Source organism: Ictidomys tridecemlineatus, chromosome 3 (assembly GCF_052094955.1).
Source record: "Ictidomys tridecemlineatus isolate mIctTri1 chromosome 3, mIctTri1.hap1, whole genome shotgun sequence".
NCBI classification, from domain to species: Eukaryota; Metazoa; Chordata; class Mammalia; order Rodentia; family Sciuridae; genus Ictidomys; species Ictidomys tridecemlineatus.
The window spans coordinates 139,100,935-139,122,597 of NC_135479.1; the positions used below are offsets into that span (position 1 = coordinate 139,100,935).

The 21,663-nt window shown below is 44.2% G+C and overlaps 1 long non-coding RNA gene across 1 annotated transcript in view; it reads left to right on the forward strand.

Annotated features, from left to right (window-relative positions):
* LOC144375872 (uncharacterized) overlaps window positions 1-21,663 on the forward strand; it is an 81,624-nt gene that overhangs the window by 16,552 nt on the left and 43,409 nt on the right. Inside the window, exon 2 of the long non-coding RNA XR_013435725.1 lies at window positions 7,276-7,350. This is a non-coding gene — a long non-coding RNA (uncharacterized LOC144375872). The remainder of the gene's footprint in view (window positions 1-7,275; window positions 7,351-21,663) is intronic.

A 21,663-nucleotide genomic window follows, 5' to 3' on the forward strand; every position in this document is an offset into this window, starting at 1 on the left:
TGGACTTGGGTCTCCTGAGAATCTTGGCGGAGCTCAAGGGGCTTGGCCTGTCCCCTCCTGTTAGCTAGGGTTCTCCAGAGAAACAGACTGACAGTATGGAAGGGGTGCACACAGCTGGGGTTGGACACACAGAGGGAGGGAGGGAGGGAGAGAACCTAAGGAAGAGGCCCCCATGACTGTGGAGGCTTGGTGAGTTCAGGTGTGATGGGAGAGGCCGGCAGAAAGGAGCCCCGAATCTGTCTGCTGGCAGAATCCCTTCTGACTCAGGAGAGGTCAGTTTTTGTTCTGTTCATATCTTTGACTTATTGGTGAGACCTATGCACAATATGGAGAGTAATCTGCTTCATTCAGTGTTATGGTGGAACATGAGGGGTCCCCCAAATTCATGTGAGACAATGCAGGAATGCCCAGAGGTGAAATAATCAGATTGTGAGAGCTGTAACCTGATCACAAATTAATCCACTTGATGGATTAATCATTTGAATACATTACCATCCTAGATGCTAGCTGTAGACAGACAGGCAGTGGCTGGAGGAATTAGGTCACTGGATTTGTGCTTTTAGGGTTAATATTTTGTCCCTGGCATGTATTGGTCTGTCTGTCTGTCTCTCTCTCTCTCTCTCTCTTCCCCCCTCCCTCTCTGTCCCCCTGCCTCTTGGCTGTCACGAACTGAGCAGCTTTCGCCACCATGATGTTCTGTATCACCTTGGGCCCAGAGCAACAGAGTCAGCCAACCATGGACACCTTTGAAATCTTGAGCCAAAATAAAATTTTCCTCCTCTAACTCTTTTTTTTTTTTTCAGGTATTTCAGTCACAGTAATGAAAAGTTGTCTAACACCTTCAAAATTCACTGTTTTAAAGGTTGATCTCATAAAACAAAACAACACACAACACAAATTCCTAGAAACATCCAGAATAATATATGAGCAACTATCTGGGCATCATAGCCCAGACGCGTCAACACATAAAATTAACCACCTCAGCTCCTTTCTCCCATTTTTCTCCTGTATTAAGTCTTATGGATTCAAACTGAGGCTTTGTGAGAAACAGAAACATCTTCAAGCTCCCCATGGGCCCAGAAAGACCCCAGGACCCTGAAAGGCTCCCTCCTCTCCTGCCCTTTAGGCAACTCAGTATCTACAACAAGAGGTTGAGAAGCAGATCCAGAGAGAGGGAGTCTCTTACCCCAAGTCACACCCGTCAGAGCCCACCCTGCAGCCTAGGATTGTTGATGTGGCCCACACTCTGTCATCTCAAGCGTTGTTGACTTGACCTCCCATCAGCCAAATGCCAAGAAATGACTCTCTGATGTCCACAGAGGCCTCTGGCTGCTCACTGTCCCTGTCTCTGAAAGGTCAGCTCTTCCCAGCGGGAGTCCTTCCAGGCTTTTATTTCCAGCACACTCTCTCCTCCACATTGGTTGCCTTCTGCTGAGCCAACTGGATGGCAGAGATCAATGGCAGCAGTTTGTACTGAGAGAAGTTAAAAGTTAGTGATTTCCTCTTCAGATATGAGGAGTCTGCCTGAGGCCTGTAGTCAGATAAGGAGCTCAGCTTCTTCTTCTTCTTCTTTTGTTATCTCTTCTGTGGACATTTCCTCAGATGAATCAGATTCTTAGAGCAGGAAGAAGCTTCTGGAAGTTGTTATACTAGCCAGTTCCTTCACTTTGCAGATGAAGTTACAAAGGGCCCAGCAGGGAAATGATGAGCCTGAGTAAATACAGCCAATTGTTCCTCTCCTTTATCTGTACCTGGTTCTAGGGAGGAGAAGCCTGGACCGGCTGGTACAGGGGATGGCTGAGAGGAAGGCTCCCCGGGAGCCACTCATAGTCCGGGTGAAATGTGCTGGGCCTGGAAGTTGCAGGGTACGTGGGGAAGGGGGGCAGACTCTGTATCCAAAGATAATTGTGAGAAAGAACCTGTAGGTGTGTGAATTGGGGGAAGGATGGGGCTCAGAGTGCCTGTCCTGGATGTGCAGAAATTACTAAGAGGAGCAGGAATGTGTAGCAGATGGGAGGCTTTGAGCATGGGCAATGAGGATGCTTTAGGGAAGGTGATTGTGGGATATCTAGGAGGGGTCACTGAATGGACAATGAGTTTGTGCTCCTAAAGCTCAGAGCACAGAACTGAGCACCAGGTATGGCATCCCACCATAATACGGAAGCTGAACTCATGGAAAGAAGGATTTGCAAAAGAGAGTTCATAGCCAGGTAAAAGCGGAACCAAAGCTGCTTGCTGGGATCATGCTATTCCACTAAACCATACTATCATCCCCCTGCAAGGGAGGAGGATAAGGGACCACAGGCACCTTCCCAAAGAGGGATCTGTCCCAAGTTCTCAGAGTCATCTCCTTCTTAGACCTGCACTGCATGTATCCATACGCATGTCCCTCCCTGCTGAAAGAAGTTAATGTCCATGGGTCTTCAGGAGCCATGCTCTCTAGCCATAGTAAAGCATTTCCTTAGAGATGGCGAGAGAGCCGGGATGAGGAGGGGACAGATATGACTGGCAATCCCAGGAACTCTGAGCAGGACAGAGTATCTGCTGATTTCTCTGCCCCCTTTGCACCCAGGTGGGCCCAGAGACACAGAGAAAGGGCACAGAAAGCCACTCAGTGGCTAAGTGGCTTGCTGTGGTCCCCTGAGTGCAGCATTAAGAACTGTTGTCATTAATTTGTCACCTTGATTTTTCGCCAGCTGTTTGGTAATTTGTGTTAAATCCCAAATGAGCGTATGTGTGGTTCCTGGCAGGTTCCAAAGAATAGAGGTCAAGAAAAAATAAGAGCATTTCTGAAATTTCCTAGATCAAGTAGCTTAACCTTTTTTTTTTAAATTTTTAAATAACTCACTCCAGATTTAGCAAAAATTCCATTCAGAAGGACCCTGACAAAACAGCATGAGGTGACAACTCTGCTTCTGACTAATACATTATTTATTCCCTGCCAGTCATGAGCCCAGCAGGTACTGAGCTAAACTAAACTTGCTGGCACGCATACAGAGCTCAGGAATGGAGAGTGATGGCAGCCCAGGCACGGGGACTTGCCAAGGACTAAGAATGTCTTCTTGTTTGGAGTAAGGGGGACTTTTATGTACCCCTGTGCTAGAGCTTTCCATGCGTGATATTTGCCACACCGTGTATCACATGTCTTTGTCTCCATTCTACAGATTGATAATGGGGTGGTCATGACTTGCCTAAGTGTTGAACCCCAGGTGTCCAATTCTGAATCCATAGTTCTTCTCCATTAGCACAGGATGATGGCTGATGTGGTGGCTAGTCTCCAAGATGGCCTCGGGGAGCTCATTTCTGTATTCACACCTTGCACAGCTGCTGTATGCATGGAGTTTGGGCTGTCCCTGTGTCACTAAAGTGAATGTGGTGAGGAGATACTTTGTGGTTTCTGAAGCTAGGTCATAAGATGCCTCATAGCTTCTTGGTCTTGTCCTGCTCTGAAAGAAGCCCACTGCCATGTACGAAGTCTGACTTCTCTGAGATCACCATGCTGTGAAAATGGCCAAGCTGGTCAGGTGAAGAGACAATGTGGGGGAAGATTCCCTGGCAGTTCAAGTCATCCCACCTGAGGCATAACACATGGAACAAAGAAGCCATTTTGGATGTTCCTGCCCTGTGTGGTCTTCAGACTAGTCTCAGGCTCCACTTCAGTGGAGGCACCCAGGGAAGAGAAACCACCCAGCTGAGCCCAAGCGGTCCTTCAGATCTGGGGAAGTAAGAGTGAGTTTGAGTTTTAAACAATCAGGTTTTGGAATGGTTCATTTCACAGTGACACAATGATAGAGTGAAACCCAACTAAAGCAATTGAGGTTCAGGACCATTTTATGTACAATACAAAAATTTCATGTAAATTTTATGTAAAATACAAAAATTGTGACCAATTTTTACTGAACATTTATGTATCAAGTTACATATTAAACATTCTATATTTATTATTCCACTTGATTTTTCACAAGAACCATAGGGGATAATGCCAATTATTTGTTCTTTTAGTTTCTTTTAATAAATTTATGGGGTACATACATACATTGTATAATGACCAAATCAGGATAATTAGTATATCTATCACCTCAAACATATATCATTTCTTTGTGCTAGGAACATTCAAAATCATCTCTTTGGGCTGTTTGGAAATATACCCATAAGCTATATATTAACTATGGCTACCCCACCATGCTAGGGAACTTGTTGCTCTTAGCTAACTGTATTTTCTTATTCATTAACCTATTTGTCACTCTCACCACTTCTCAGCCTCTGACAGCCACTCTTCTACGCTCCTTCTGTGTGTCAACTTCTTTGGCTTCCATATATGAGTGAGAACGTGCAGTATTTTTCTTTCTGTGCCAGGCTTATTTCACTTTCATGCACATTGCCACAAATGCCAGGATTTCATTTTGTTATGGCTATTTCATTGTCTATGATGATTCATGAAGCCTGCTTTACATATGAGAAAGGTTCAGTGATGTTAAGTACTAAGCCGAGGTTGCATAACTAGTTAGTGAAGAGGTCAGGATTTAGATACTGAATACTCCAACCCCAGCCCTCATAGTACCATTGTCAGTCACTCTGCTACACGACTGGATACAGGGGACTCAGGAGACTGAACTCCTGATGGATGGACTTGTTTCTGGGGGATTGGCCTTGGAAGTCTTTCTTAGCCTTGAGGCTTTTTCTAGGAGGTTTGTATCGGCCAGCTGTCTTTCAGGGGCCCACAGCCAGGATTTTGTGAATTCATTCACGTGGGGAAACAAATGGTTGTGACCTTTTCTTCTTGAAATGTTTTCAAGCTAGTGTGTGGCAGGATCTAGATTGATGGTGTCAGATGCTGAGGCGTGGAGCCTCCACTTAGTGTCACTTCGCTCTGTACCTTGGGTCAGGTCAGTCAGAAACATGGCGGGGCCTGAAATGTCATCCTGATTGCTTATTCAGAACACACTCCCCCTGCCTTTTCTCTCCACCTTTATTGCTTTTCTAGTCTGTGGAGGCTGCTTTATATTTCTGTTCTCAAAGCAAAATAGCTAGGACAGGGGAGTAGATCCTGTGGAATTAGAAGCTTGGCTGAGGGCAGGGTGGAGGCCTTGTCTGAGTGAAGACGTGCAGGCCAGCATGTACTGGACAGACTCTCACCATGCATGCAGGCTCTGCAGAGGCCCCAGGGCAGTGCCACAGGTTCCATACCCCTCTATAACATGCCCCTTCATGGTCTGTGTGGGGACAGGATGCTGCCGTGGAGGTGCTGTGTCTCTGACTTGCTGTGGCAGCTCTAGTTCCAAACATCAGTAGTGAAGGATGCTCTTCCCCAGCCTCTTGTCTGCTGCTGCTTTCTCTTTCCTCCAACTTGAACTCTCCTTGATGTCTGCCCTCTGTGTCCACGGCCCTGTCCTCAGAGTCCATGCAGGCAAAAGGGTGAGAGGGTTGTGGCTCAGGAAGCAGCATGAGGGCATATTGAGAGTTACAGGAGGAAATGTCAGCTCTGCCACAGGAGGAAACGTCAGCTGGGTGGGCGGTGTCCTTCATGCTGCAGCCTCTGGGAGCCTTCAGCCTCTCCCTGGACTCCAGTCTCATCTGACTCCCGCCAGGCTCCCTGGGAGCCCTCTGCCAGCATAACCTTCACACCAGTCAGGAAAACCTCTGTCTTTCATCATGTTTCCCGAACCTCAGTCCTCTAAGCACCATTTCACCTATTTCCATAGCCACATACCATGTGCACTATTTTTTTACTGACTAATGGTCTTTAAATTCACTCTTTATCCTTGAAATTGACTGATTTTAAGGTGTACTGTGGGAATCAGAATCACTTGCTATAAATAGGAGCTACCTGTACAAACGATTGCCATAAAAACCAGAAGAGCATCACTTTCGTTCCATATTGTTGGCTGCCCAGGATCTGGGCTTGAGACTTGCCCTGTTGTACTGACAAGAATACTACCATCTGTGCAAGATGCACCAATGACACTCTCTCCTTCATGTAAGCCACAGAAGCCAGTGAGAACCAAAAGGCAAAACCTTGCTATGCCATTTAATGAGACTCAATATCATGCCTATAATGCTTAGCCAATCACATCTCCTCCCACCTCTGCTCTGTATTTCATGCTTTGATAGTCATGGTCCTGCCCAGTTTGGGCATGTCTTTAAAGAACAGGCCAATGATCTTACTGCCTCAAGAAGTCTTTTCTTATGCTCTTGCTGATATCATTTACATCTTTCTCTAAATATTTATAGTTATAGGTACCATCTTATAGCAAATAGGAAGCACTTATTATGAGATTTGCTGTAACCTAATTGCCATCTAATTGTTCTGGAGCTCCATGTTCTGTCTTGCCAGCGGTGTCACACTTCCAAAGGCAGTGACCGTAAATTCTTTTCTTGGCACATGGGATTTCAAGTGGCATCTTTCACACTGCTGAACACAAAGGTGATGCTTGGTTTACGTCGCTGAATGAAATTTAAATCCTTGTGACTGTGGATTGTAATTGTGTTGCTCTGAGGTTGATTTTATGTTATTGTATCAAATAATTTGTGTGCCAGTAACTTCCCAGCTCAGCACACTTGTTTTGTACAATGTACAATAACAGCAGATTCTAGCATAACAAAAAGAATTTGCAAAATCAAATACATTGTCCAGAGTTAGAGTTATGTAAGGTAGAGAGGGAATGCATTGAGATAGATTAACTCACTAAATTTATCTTTTACTCTCTCACTATCTATTCCATATACCTTGACAGCACATAACACGTACCAGACCTTAATAAATGCTAGGGAAATAAAGGTGAAGAATAAGTTGTGTTTCTGGTTTGGAGAGACTCATAACTTGAAAGGGAGATAGTAGGAAGACCAAACCTGGAATTATAATTCCATGCAAATGCAATGCAGGTATGCTCCAGGTGCTATGAGCACCAGAGAGGCTTTGGTTCTGACTAAGAGAATTTGGAAAGGGAACACAAAAGAGATGACATTTGAATTAAGCTTTGAAAATGATCGAGACTTGTCAGAGAAAGGGCATCCAAGGCTAACAAACAAGCAGGAGCAAGGGCCTAAAGGCCTGTGTTTGGATATTTCAGAAGTGATCAGTTACCAGGGTGGCTATGGTGTGGCCCACCATGGGGAGGGGCAGGAGATACAGTTGGAATGAGAGTAGGTGACAATATAGAAAAATCTTTATGTCCCCAGCAATGGGGAGATGTTGAAAGTCTTTAAATGAAAGTGTAACAGAGCTGGCTAGTTATCTACTTTAATATTTATTTTTCCTTTCCTTCTTACTTACAGAACTCTGTAGAGCCTATTAATTTCTGGAACAAAAGACTGCTTTTTTCAGCCTCCTTTGCAGTGAGGAGGTAGCAGGTGAGTAAGCAGAGTATTGTGTAGAATTTCTAGGAAGGCTGCTTAAAGGGAGATGAGTTATCGAGGAGTGGCCCCCTTTGCCCCTCTTTTGGACTACAAAGACACCTTGAGGATGAGAGTCAGAACTGAAAATGACAGAGTAGAAAGAGAAGCCACCAGCTCTGTGTGTCATCTTTTCTTTCATGTGATAAATAAACAAGCCTTTATGTTATTTAAATTATTGTTATATTGATTGTTTATAATGCTTAGCCAAAAACTAATTGTAATACATACAGGAAGTCAAGGCCTCTATGACTTAAAGACCATGTCCGATAACTCCAACATCTGGATGTTTTGTATCTATTTATGTCTTTTTTTTTTTTCTTGATTTTTGGTCATTTGATCTTGCCTCCTGATCTCCCTGGTAATTTTTAATTGAAATTGAACCTTGTATAAAGCAGCATTGTCCAATACAATTAGTCTCAGGAAGCTTTGTGAATTTAAAATGACATAACATTCAAAATTCAGTTCCTTAATTCCCCTAGCTACACTCCATAGACTCAGTCATTACATACAGCTAGTGCCTACTGTATCACTCAGTGCTGATTATTGAATGTTCTCATCATTGCCGAAAATGGACATTGCTGGTATAGAGATTATGGGGCTGGCCTCTGGAGAAGAAACTCATTTCTGACCAGCTATTACACCAGGGACACTTTTGGATTGATAAATCCTGCATCCCAACTTTTTCTGTTTGGCCCCACAGGACTGTCAAATGCTGCACACTCCATTTCTCAGATTCTAGACCACTTCTTACAAAAGGTCAAATGCCTCAAGAGTGGCTAAATGTTAGGCTTGACTCTGTGTTTCCCTTCTTTCCTGGATCTTGGCCCTTCACATGTATTTTTGAAGTACATTTTATTCAGTTTTTTAAGTTATTATTGGCAGGAGGATCTGCCAACCCCCAGGGTCTGATGCAAGCTAATCTGTCACAGCTGGATACTGAAGTCCCACTTCTGCCTTAGACACTTGGCCTGGGGGCAGTGTAGAGGAAGTCTCATAGGAAAGTCTAAGCAAGTGGCAATGAGAACTTGAACCCAGAGGCCAGGGAGGGTTGCAGATTTAAGGAAAGTAGAGTTGGCTGGATCAGTCTTGGATTGGATGTGATGTGTGAGACAGGGGAGATGGGAGATGGAGAATTAGAGACTGACCTTCAGGTCAGGGCACTCTGATATACTGATCAACAAGATGGATGCACCCTTGTAAAATATCTAAAGGAACGAGGCCTGGGAAGAATTCTTTCTGGAGATGGTTGCATGCAGTTTGCTATGTGTAATGTCCCCTGTCTGTGACATGGGTGATGTCAGTTGTTATGCCTGGCATTTGGTGGCCGGGCTGCAGCACCTTCTCCAGGTGTTGGTTTTAGTGTGGTTCTGGCTGCTACCTAGCTGCTGCAGGTGACACACCCATCTTACATTGTCACCACCCTTCTCCTTCTCCTCCTCCTTCTCTTCTCCTTTTTCCTTTTCCTTCTCTATTTCCAGAGTCCAATTTTGTTGTTTGCAACTCAGAACTCTGATGGCTAATGAAGTAAACACCAATAACTTCCCATGCATATATTATAGAGAATTCGCCCCATGAATTTTAACATAAATTCAGGAGGCATGCCTGTCCTATTCCTCAAAAGTGAGGGGACAATACCAGAAGGTAGAAGAACAGAATGACTATTTCAGCAGCAGTAGTGTTATGATTTAGACGTGAGGTGCCCTCCAAAAACTCACATTTGAGACAATACAAAGTTTGGAGGAGAAATGATTGGGTTATAGCCTTAACGTAATAAGTGAATTAATCCTTGGTGGGATTAGCTGAGTGGTAACTGAAGGCAGGTGGGGTGTAGCTGGAGGAAGTGGTTCTTAGGGGAGGTGGCTATGGGGTATTTAGTTTGTATCTGGTCAGAGGAATCTCTCTTGCTGCTTCCCTCTGACACACTCTTCTCTATGAGCCCTGAGGAGTAAAGCCTGCTGTCTGTGGATTGAGCCCCCAAATAAACTTTTCCTCTTCTGTAGTTGTTCTGGTCAGGTCCTTTAGTCACAGCAGCGAAATAACTGACTAAAACAAATAATATGGTAAATATCTATGACTTAGTCAAAGTCATGAGAATGGCTGATATTTCTCAGACCTGTGTAGCATGAGAAAGAAAGAGAGCTTATGAGTTTTTATTTTTATTTTTTTTTATCCATCTCCCTCCTCAATTGACGTGAGATGTTCCTTTCTTTTATTTCCTATTTTTATTTTTCCTTAGCCATGACCAGTGTGACTTAGAGATGTTCCCTTTTAGGAAGCTGAACCAATTCCAGAGACTCAGGCGGTGACTTCCTCCTAGCATGGTGCAGAGGCCAGCCCGACATTCACCCTTCACCTGGGGAGCAGCAGGGTCTCTGTCAGGCCCAACTGAACCTTTTCCTTCCTGGTCATGACTCTTCTGACGTGACACTAGCATTCTGCTTCCTGTGGACCCTAAATTCCCAAGAGGCAGGGCGGGATGGATTTCCACTACTAGAGCCCCCACACAGGGCCAGTCTACAGGGCATGGTGGGTCACTTGGGGAGGTTCTAACAGAAGATGACATGAGAAAGTGGGTACAAGAGTCCAACCTAGGGGTCAGGACTTTGGTTATCAATCACAGGGAGTCTGAGATGGGGCTAGGGGTCCAAACAGAGGCCAGTTCTAAGAACTCCAAAATCTACATCTCTCCTCCAGACCTTTCCCTGGTCCCATAGATTCATAGTCTATCTAACTGCTTGAGTCTTCCATTGATGCTGCAAAGCACCACGTTCAAACAGAACTCATCCATTTTTCCCTGTGTGGAGCCCCTAGTACTGGCAATCCATCCCACCCTGCCTCTTGGGAACTGGAGTTTAGACAGAGGCAGTCCTTGCCATCTTGGTCCTCTTTCTGGAAGAAGCAATGAGCTCAAAGACTAATGGGGCTTCTAATTTCTCAGACTCACAGTCCTTTTGAGAGCCACCAAGAAAGCTACAAAAGCATATGCTCTGGGGAAGCTCTAACCCAACACCACGAGGACATGCCCTGTACTATGCTTCCTATGGACCCTTCCTGTGGACCCTTCCTGTGGCCTCTGCAGCATGCTATGGTTTATAGGTATGTCTCACCTGTCTATCTGGAAACCCCATAAAAGTCCCTTTTCATCTTCTGACTGGTCCACAGTCCAGAGTCTGGCACATAGGCAACATTTGCTGGAGGCCCACACGAAGAATTAGAAAAGGCCACAGCCAGTGGGTAGCCGACCCAAGTCCCGTCTTCAACTCCGTATTTCTTGCTCCCTGCACTGCCTTGGGTAGGCTGCTTCTCTCTTCAGCATCCTCACCTGTGAGATGAAGGAGGTAGGAACAAAACCTTAGCGTTGTCCTACTCTGATATCCTGAAATTGATGACCTGATCTCATTCTACTTCTTGCAGTCTGCAAATAAAGAGACTGCAAGACATAGCTCTAACCAGAACTCAAAGATTTGAAGATCTTGCCAAACTAAATAGCCCCAGAAACAAGGAAAGCTTCAGGAAGAGGCACTGGGGCAGGGGAGGGGAGGGGAGGGGAGGTGCCGCAGGTGCTAGGAGTAGAGGGGCAGGAGGGCAGGTGCTCATGACAGGTGTTGAAGTTCAGCAAGGAGCTGGCTTTGGGAAGCCAGCAAGCCATTTCCCTCATGCACTGGAATCGCTCATTATATTTTGTGTAGCCTTTTGCAATGCTGAAGAGAAAAATTTTAAGAGACAAATAATCAAGAGGCCTCATCTTTCAGCTACAGCAATGGAGAATTACAGGGCTGGCCCAAGGCCTCAGGGAGAAGGTCTGCTGAGCAATCTGGGCTTGTCTTTTCTTTCAGGCTTATTTATGAGTCACTGGAGGATTGGCACATCTGTCTTCCACATCTGCCAGGTGCCTTGTGCGGGGTTTGTACCCAGAAGGTCATAAATGCTCAGCAGGGGACTGGTCATCCGTCAAACAACCTCGAAGGATTCTGCTCCGTGTGCTGGGGGGTGGGAAAGACGTTTGGGTAATTTTCCAAAACTTTGGAGGCCTGGTGAGGCTCATGGTTAACTTATAGGAGTAAATTGCTTTCCTCTGTGAAATGAATGAGCTCTCCCAGGGCACCGAGTGGTTAGAAAAAGAAGTAATTCACTAAATGCTCCCTCCTGTAGCAGAAGCACAAAAGCGTTTCATAGGAGCATGGAAATTACTTATTGCAAGAACATTTCTTTTTTTTTCTTTCTTTTTTTTTTTTTTAGGGTCAATTCTTTTTTTTTTTTAATTGGTTGTTCAAAACATTACAAAGCTCATGACATATCATCTTTCATACATTTGATCCAAGTGAGTTATGAACTCCCATTTTTACCCCAAATACAAATTGCAGAATCACATCAGTTACACATTCACATTTCTGAAGAGAATTGTTTCATCAGAGCTGTTGGAATCATGACTAGAGCCAGCACTATGAGGCCACAGCCATCGAGCTATCAGAAGGCTCAGAGCTGGTACCTCTTGATCTGGCAAGACCTGTGATAATCAAATATTGTCTTTTCTCACTAGCCAGTCTGAAGATTGGGAAGCTGAGGCTCAGAGGAGGGAGGGAACTCCTAGAGCCATTGGGGGTAGGGGGGATTGAGCAATAAGTTCCCTGATTTCCAGAGGAGGCCCTGCCCTTTGTTGACCTCTCAGAGCCCTGGACCCCTGCCCTCACTTGTCATTGGAGATGCTTTCCTTGGATCCATAGCTCCAGGCAGGGTACCAGGAGCATAAAGGTCCCTCCTAGTCCCTTCATGGGTAAAGCAAGCCTGCTCCACTTGTTTCTGGGCAGTAGAGAGCTCATCATTTGTTGAAGACTCAGAACTTCCCATCCTTTGGGAAAGAGAATTTGGGAAAAAAGCAGGACTTAGGCCATAGAAAAGTGACAGGTGTGTGCCTAGTGCTACATGGGACCCTTAGGTCAGGGAGCCTCATGTTAGAGGTGTATATAAGTTACAATAGTTACAATAGTGATTGGGTTACAATGCCCTGAGAAGGTGGACATTACAAATACTGACTGATAGGTGAAGACACAGACTCAGGTTTAACGAATTACCCATGCTCACTATCCACCAAGCTAGGCCTCATGCCAACGCCAGAGCCCCGGATGGGAACTGTCCTTGAAGTCCTTCTGACCTGGAGCTTCCTCACCCTCACAGGTTTCTATTTTGACTTTGGATTGTTTTTCTCAGCAATAATTACTACTCGGACCTTTCAGGTTACAAAGTCACCGCCCTAGGCCAGCTGCTTTCTGACTATTTTAAGACTGCTGCTCATCCACTGAGCATACAGGCCTGATTCCATCTGGGACTTTCCCCTAACACAGGTCCCCATAAAGTGGGTCCAGCTGAGCCTTTCACCTTGTTCTCATTGAGGAGGAGACCTGGTCAGTAGGTATGGGCTGGATAAGGACTCTACAAGACTGGGACACTTCCTGGGGACACAGGCAGTGGCTAGGAAGATGCAGAGTCAGGGATGCAGGGTCAAGGCCCCAGCCTGTACCTCAAGGGGAGGGAAGCTGAACCGGGAGTCTCCCACCTGCTGTCGTCCACCTATTCTCATTCCTGCCATTACCTTGTGCTTCTGGGGCCTTCGTCACCTTAGGCCACTCACCAGCCCTCTGTTTTTTTGCCTGATGGGAATGTGCTTTGCAGAGGCCCGTATGAGGGCTTGGTAGGGGGCCCCACCAAGGGCACCTGCACTTTGAAAGGAGAATTTAGAGATGAGAAGACCAGCTTACGAAGTGGGCTAAGCGTGGGACGAAGGCTAAATACAGTGGATATCTGTTGTTTTTTGTGCCTAGTTTCTGTTCCCTCTTCCTTTAGGGACCTGTCCTGTCTGCTCTGTGTGGTTTTGCTGACAGGACCCTGGCCTTTTGACCAAGCCTTTCAAGGGGACATGCTGTGTGCTTCCATGTGGAGAAGGGTGTAATCTCTGGCTTTTTCTCCTGGTCAGGCATTGCCCAGTTCTTTTCACTTCCTGTTAGATGAGCTATCTGCTGGAAGCCCATGGTCTGTTCCACAGGAGGTTATGGTCTCCCTAGTCCAGGCCACTGGCTGGCAGGTGCTTCTACTTCTCAGGTTCTGTATTTGAAAGCAAATTCTCCAGCAAAAGAATTACCCCATGTTATGAGATAATATCTGTTTTAGTCAGGGTGTTCGCTGCTGTGACTAAAAGATCTGATCAGAACAATTTTAAAGAGAAAAGGTTTATTTGGTGGATCACAGTTTCAGAGTTCTTAGTCTATAGAAGGCCATCCCCATTCCTTGGGGCTCAAGGTGAGGCTGAAAATGATGGTAGGAGAATGGGGCACAGGGAAGCAGCTCCCACATCATGATCAGAAGGCAGAGAGAGAGGTCTCCACTGGCCAGATACAAATATATCCCCCAAAGCCACGCCCCAATTCCCACCTCCTCCAGCCACACTCTACCACTTCAGTTACCACTCAGTTAATCCCTATCAGAGGATTAATTCACCGATTAGGTTAAGACTTTTACAACCCAATCATGCCTCCTCTGAACCATCTTGCATTGTCTCACACATGAGCTTTTCAGGGACACCTCACATCCAAACTTTATCTCCATTTGCCCGATCCCTCTGTCTTAGTCTCAGTTGATTCAGAAATAGAGTAGGAAAAATGAATACTATTATTTAAATAGTGAGGACGTTAAATCAGAGAGGAATCACTAGGATTCTCTCTCCTGGGATTTCAAATCTTGACATAGATAGGGACCAAATTTGGTCCGACTAGGATTGTCTGTAAGTGATCCCCTGGAAAGACAGTTGTTAAACCTATACCTTCCTAATTCTATTCTTTCCAAGGTCTGGTACTTAGCTCTTATTTCTGGAAGATTCTATGGCAGCTTAAGTCTTTTGGTGAGATCTTGAACACTACATGAGATTTGCAGGCAGCAATGGAGGGAAAGTGGGGGTGAGGTGGAGTTTTCAAGTAAAGGGTATGAGTGAAGATGAAGAGAGAAAAAGCCAAGGAATGTTAGAGAAGACTCAAGAATAACTGGCTACAACATCTCACACCTAGAGGTGAATATGAGATCTGTAGGGTTGGGCCAGCTCTTGACAGGTATTCAGTGTCACATGGGAATATGAAGACTGAACAATGGGAAACACAGGGGTGACGTGCAGAAGAGTAGACTGAAGGCCAAGAGGAGACTGCCACAGGCACTGGAATCATGGTCCCATATCTGCCACCTTCTCAGCAATCTCTCTCCTCCTCTCTTCTATTCCCACTGGTACTTGTTTCTGGAAGATTCTATAGCAAGGGATATTTCCCACACCTTTCCTTTTGTGCATATAGATATAAGCAATTATAGCACTCATTATCCTTTTGTAGACAAACTAATACACATTACTCTATGACCTGCCCTTTTTATGTCACAATTAAGCATTTATCAAGTCACTGCAAACATACCTAACTCAGTATTGGTTTTCATGGTTGCATTTTAACCTAGGTATATATGTTCCTTAATTTATTCAATTAATTGCTTATTTGTGGACATTCATACTGTTTCAAATTTTGCTAATCCAAAAGATAATACAGGGGCTGGATTGTGGCTCAGTGGTAGAGCATTTGATTAGCATGTGTGAGGCCCTGGGTTCAAACCTCAGCACCACATAAAATAAATGAATAAAATAAAAACTTTTAAAAATGATAATACAATAAATGTCCTTAAAATTCACTCTTCTGTGCTTGCTTTTTTTTTTTTTTAGAATAAAAGCTTGAAAGTAATACTCATGGATTAAAGAGCAAGTCCATTTGAAATTTTAATAGATAAATTTCTGAAAGATTCTATGGCAGCTTAAGTCTTTTGGTGAGATCTTGTAGACAAAACTAATACACATTACTCTATGATTTGCCTTTTTTTATGTCATAATTAAGCATTTATCAAGTCACTGCAAACACACCTAACTCAGTTTTCATTTTCATGGTTGCATTTTAACCTTGAAATTACTTTTAAAGACTATGGTAGCAATTAATTCCCACTGCTATGTGTGCTCATTTCATAGCAGGACATTGTAGGGTCTGATGATAATCTAATGTAACAGAATATGTACATTAACTAAATCTCTTCTACTTTCCTCATGGAAGTACCAATTGGTGCAACCCTCTTGGCAGGTACTTTAGCATTATCTTAAAAAATTGCATATTCATATATCCTGTGACATAACAATTTCACCACTAGGTGTATACATAAGAAAAATGCTTTCATGTTCATACCAGGAAACAGATACAATAATGCTCCGGCAGTATTGTTCATATCAGCAAAGATTTGAAAACAATAATGCCCTTTGATAAGATATTGTATATATAAATTGCAGCATCACCACATAATGGCAATAAAAATGAATGAACTATAGCTACATGCTATTTAATATAGCACATACATATACCATGTGGCACATAAACATAAACTCTATGGACAAAAATAAAATATCAATGAAAGGTTAAGACTCAGATGCATACTTTAAATTATCAAGAGAAACAACTGAACATAAATGAAAATGTATATAAAATTAAACTTTTTCTAAAAAAAAAAAAAAAAAAAAACCAAGGTTATAATAGACAAGTGATTGCCTTAAGTTGGGGAGGAAGAGAGGCCTGACAGCAGGGAAACACAGTCAGATATACATTATTGTCAACAATGGTGTTAATTATATCATTAATCAGTTAATTAATTAGTTCAAAGAGGACCGATCATGAGAGTATATCAGGAACTGTAGTCCGTGTAATAAAAAGGAAAGAGAATAATAAAACAAATGCCAGGGAATAGAAGATGACACTTCAGCCTCCCCCCAGGGAGGGGCAGGTTTCTGTCTAATGACAAATCAGGATTCCCAGCCTCTCAGGTTTGGATCAGGGCACTATGAAGTATGTTAACACATTCAATACAGAATCCCTGCAAGAAACACTGGGAGCTGCGTCATAACAAACAACACGGGTTCTCAGTCATGGCTGTTCTCTGTTCTCGGGTCTATGATGTCAGGCTCTGTCATCCTGAACGTCTGGGAATGATTGGTTTCTTCCTATTTCATGTGTTTCACTCTTTTGGGGAAAAAAATTCTTTGGAAATTTCTATCTTGCCTTGGAGGGATGCACCATGGGTGGGGTGAGTCAGCACCAAGCAGCCATACACGGTTGTTTGGGGTTCAGCTTGAGGCTTCGAAGCTGGGTAATTTACCTAGAGTGAAGCCCTGTTTTTGCCCTGAGAAAGACACACTCACCTCCACCTCACCTCTCTATTCTCCCAGCCAGCTGGCAACACCTCCAGGCCCAGACAGGGCATGGCTGAAAGGGTGGAGCAGAATGGAATGGGGAAGAGTGTCATTAGGAGGAATTATTAGGGACCTCTTCCAATTGGGGCCCTCTTGGCCTTAATGCAGGGACATCTGGTCCTTCCCTGAAGGGTTCCAGCACCAAAACAACCAATTTCTCTCCTGAATTGGCTATGTTGCCAGCCTTCTGTGATAAGAAGCTGCTCCCTGTACTGACTGGGTCCTGGCTGGAAAGGTCAGGATGGGAGCATGGATTTTACATTCGATTCTGTATCCTGGGGCTTAGTATGGAGTTGTCTGGGGGAGCGGCTGTAATTGTTTAATGACAGATGAAATACTCACTCTCTCAAGCAGCAGGAGAAAATGGTGAGCTGTTATTGTTATTATTTTTTATTTAGAAAAAGAGCAAGTCATACAGCCCCAGGGCCACTTAGCTAATGGACACATAATTCATCAGGTGCGCTCTAATGCATCATGTTATGGACATTAGAGACTGCTCTCTGCTCCTCTTTGAGCCTTGGTCTGGCTGAAAAGTTGAGGCCAAAACCAGCATAATTGGGACTGCTCCAAACATTCCAGGATGTTTGTGCCAAGTTTCTACCCCCAGCCTGTGTTTCCAGCAAATCTGAAGTAGTTAACAATAGGAAGAAGATTATCTGCTCAAGAAAACAGAACTGTACTGCGCTTCATTTCCCAGTCTGTAGTCATTGCAGGGACTGCAGATAGAGACCTATTCTCCCCATTCTCTCTTCTACTCAATAACTACATAGCACATTTGTGAGCCTATTTGGTCTCTAAAGAGGCCTTGCAATTGTGCGGGATACTCTGTCCACAATGACCAGATTCCCCTTTCCAACTTCCCATCTTGGAATTCTGCTCCTTCTTCAAGTTCCAAAGCCAATGCTGCCTTTCTTCGAGAACTCCTTGATTCTCCTAGTTAGGATCAAATACTTCTCCTGTCCTTTCCTCAATGGGGCAACTAAACTCTCCACGTGTTGGGGTGTAAGGCTCTGCTCTGCAGGATGCCTTAGTGCAAAGCAGGAAAGTTCAGATTCTAGCTTAATGCACATGGAATGGAGAGAAGGACACAATGACAAGCCAAAGCAATAAGATTAAATTTGTGAGGCTTCTGAATTACTTGTTTACTTTCAGGAAAGATAGGGGATTACAATTCTGTTAAAATACAATGGGTGGGGGTGTGGTTTGGTGTGTTCCTTATTTGGTTGCACTGAGCACAGGAAACGAATTAGATTTGTGATTTGAGTTTCTTGGTTTTGAAAACTTGAGATAGATTTTACCTCTTGCCCTATCCGGGCTCTAGGGAATTGAAACCACATGTACTGTCATTAGGACAAAGGAAGGTGGTTGCTTCTTTAACTATAGTGTACCCCACACATGTGGGTTTCCTGTTTAGCTTAAAGTGAGTGAGGGGGTCATCATTTTGATTGGAAATATTTTGCTATTCAGAATTTTAATTATCAGGATATTTGAATAATAGAATTTGGCCTCCAAACCTGACTGAGCAATTCTAATATTTAACTGCCAAGGGTAATCTGCTGCAATTATTGTTTAGTTCTCTTATAGTCTTTATTTTATTGTTTATCTTTAGGTAGAATAATATACAGGGAAATTAGTGTGTATTATCTAGAGAAGGATTAATAATAGTTGCTGCTACCACCATAGCCACCCTCATCAGTACCTATTCTTTGCAATTATCTCTAAGCCATACAAAAATCCTACAAAATAAGTATTATTTCCTGTTTTAAGATGAAGAAACTGAGGACCCCAAAAGATAAGTGACTTCATCGAAAATGTGAAGCTAGGATTTAAAATCTGGCCCACTTGCCTTCAAAGCTTGTCTCCCCCATCCTAGACCTTCTTCGAGGAAGCCAGACTGACTTCTGTATGGGGCAGGTGTCTCTACCAAGTGTCACTAAGCCCAAGATGAGTGCCAAGTGAATTAAATGCACCCAGAGCTTGCTGGAGGGTTCCTGGAGTGCTGGAACCCCTATGGAAAGGCCCTGCTGATCTTTTGAGGTCATGAAAAGATTTCCTTCTTCCTGCCCCACCTTCCAAATTTGCATTATTGAAAGGCAAATCAGGACAGAAATGATAATCTGTCTAGTTTGAGCTCTGGTTTCTTTCTGAGGTATGCACTTGCTTTGAGATAAACTGGGAGGTTCACACAGGCTGCTGAATACCTTGAACAAGTTACTTAGTGACTCTTGAGTCTTTGATTTCCTTATTTGAAAAATGAAGTTAATAGAACTTCCTTTTGGGGGTGATGTAATGGTTCCATGATTTGTTGGATGGTAGTGCCTTGAATAGGATGTAAAATATGCTAAGCACTCCATAAATAAGGATATGGAGTAAATGAGCATAATACTACCCCTCAAAGGGTTGGTATAAATATCTAATGGTAGGATGAAGGTCAAAAGACCTGGCTAATGTAATTCACAGGGTGCATCTATAGATTATTACAGGTGAATTTCCTGACAGGTACCCAAGCCCAGGGCATGCATGTGATAGGCTTTAATGAGACAGTGGGTGTGTTCCCGACTACTCCCCAGCCCATTCCTCAGTGTCTTGCACATACAGGAAGTGCAGGATAGCTGGTGGGTGGGAAGATTGGCCTGAGTGCAGCATCTGCAAGAGAATAGTGGTGAGAAAAGGAAGGCCCGCTTCAGGGGTGCAAGGGTCCAGCACTTTGCTTTAGTGGTAGACTCCGAACTGTTTCATGACTCTGAAGCTGGAAAGGAAAGGGGTTCTAGCCTTTTTAAGCAGCCCACGTCTATATCAGGGGAGACCTAAGAGGAGTTAAAACTCAGCTAACATTTGTCAGTCCCAGAAGTACCTGCAGTGTTCACTGGGTGTTGGAAGCAGGCTGCTCAGTGGGAGTGGGTGACTGATGTATGCAATATGGTGCAGACTCGGCTGGGCCTTCATTTCCTCCCATGCTCAAAGGCATCATGCATTGATTCGATTCGCTCCACAATGCGGTGGACCCGCTCTGACAGGAGTACACCTCTGCCCAATCACATTTGAGGGCCAGGGAGAGGACCATGAGAAAGGACAGGCAGTAGTGGGGAGAACAGGGGACACAGGTTGTACTGCTGTCACCCATGATGACACAGTTTACTCCGGCTGGAGGACCACAGGGAAAATGGACAGTTCTGTAAAAATAAATAAATAAATAAATAATAATGGGCACCCCTTCATGTGGTTGGATCTGTCACAGCCCATTTGTTCCATTTAATATGCAACAGGTGACACAGTCAGGGAACAAGTAGTTTGTGGATTTTTGAGATCTGCTCATTTTGCCTAAAATTTTCCTTTATGCTCCTGGTTTTGTTTTTCTTTGTAGTTTTGCAGTTGGTGAAATCTGTTTATTTATTGTTTTCAGAGCTTTTGGCTCACTCATACGAAGGAGCTTGGACTGGTGGAAAGAACATTTGATTAGAAACCCAGAAATCTAACTAGCTCTGTGATCTTGGCCATTTTATTCTTTTGACAAGCAATTTAGTTATGGGCAGGGGATCCTAGCTGATGGCCAGGGAAGATGCCAAGGTGCCTAAAATAGCCTCTGCCCCCAGGGTGCCCCAAGCCTCTATCTGAAAGTTGAGAATCCTGGGATGTGCCCTGCTGGCCCCATCAGACTGAAGTGACATTCCAACAAGGAAGCACTCGGCAGGGTGCTTGACCCAGAGAGGCCCTCAGCACATCTGGAAGGTGATTTGGCCTTCCTTCTGTGCTCTTGTGTTGAAATCTCACTAACCAAAGCACCATCAAGATGTGAGTGGTAACTTTCCATTTTCATTTTAAAACAAGAAACTAATTATGACCCTTTTTGCTTATCCAAGGGTGTGGAACTTAAAAGCCAAGTAGATAAACTCAACCTTTAAGTAAGTCTGAGTAAATTGGCAACTAGGGCAGAAAGGAGCCGACTGCTCCCTCGTTCTGCAGGTGCAAAGAGCTGCCTGCCAGCATTACTGTTTTCCTGATGGGCCATTAAAAATATATCGTGCCCAAGAAATGAAGGAGAAATATAGTCTTAGCTTGTCCTAAAGGAAAAAAATGTAGGTCACAGAAGGAGCCCTGAGGATATCACTAAACTCTCTGTCAGTCTGTACATCAGCTGGAAGGGAAGGAAAGGGTGCATAGAGGCAGTCTGGCTAGTGCAGCGGGTGGGCTGTGGGCTCTCTTATTTTCCCTTGTGATTTTTCAATGTGGAAGAGCAGATGATGACTCCTCAGAGCCCAGGATCAAGGCACAATGGGCTCTGAGGCACAGCCATAGGGCTGGACCTCCATTTTGGAATAAGGGTCAATGAGACCTATAAAAACAGTTTCTCCAGAATCCATGGTATGAGAGATAATTGCAGTAGGATCCTTACAGTTGAAGAAAGGGAACTCTCTGGATTCTGAGTTCTGGCTTTGTTGACATCAGAAGAAAGGTTAAAACTCAAGAAAGGCTGCTTCCCACATAAAACTTTGTTACTCCCTGTGTTACTTTTCCTTCATTATAACAAAATACCTGAGATAATTAACTTATAAAGAGAAAAGGTTTATTTTGCTCATGGCTCTAGTCTATGGTTGGCTGAACCCATTGCTTTGGGTCTCTGGAGGGGATGAAGATGGCAATGATAGTGAGCATGCAGTAAAGCAAACTGCTCACCCTGTGGCCAGGAGAAAGAGGAAGTGGCCACTATCCCAAATTCCCCTTTGAGGGCACAACCTGATGACCAGAGGTCTTCCCAGCAGGCCTGGCCTCCTAAAGGTTCTATTAACTCCCTGTAGTGCCAATCCAGGGACCTCTTTAACCCACATAACTTTGGGGTATAGTCAATGTCAAAACTATAGCATTCCCCTAGTATGCTGGGTCTCTCATATTTACTGTGGTGGCCAACTCTACCTGGTGACCCGCACAGGTCAGTGTAGGAGGAGTCTAAGGGTCACCAATAC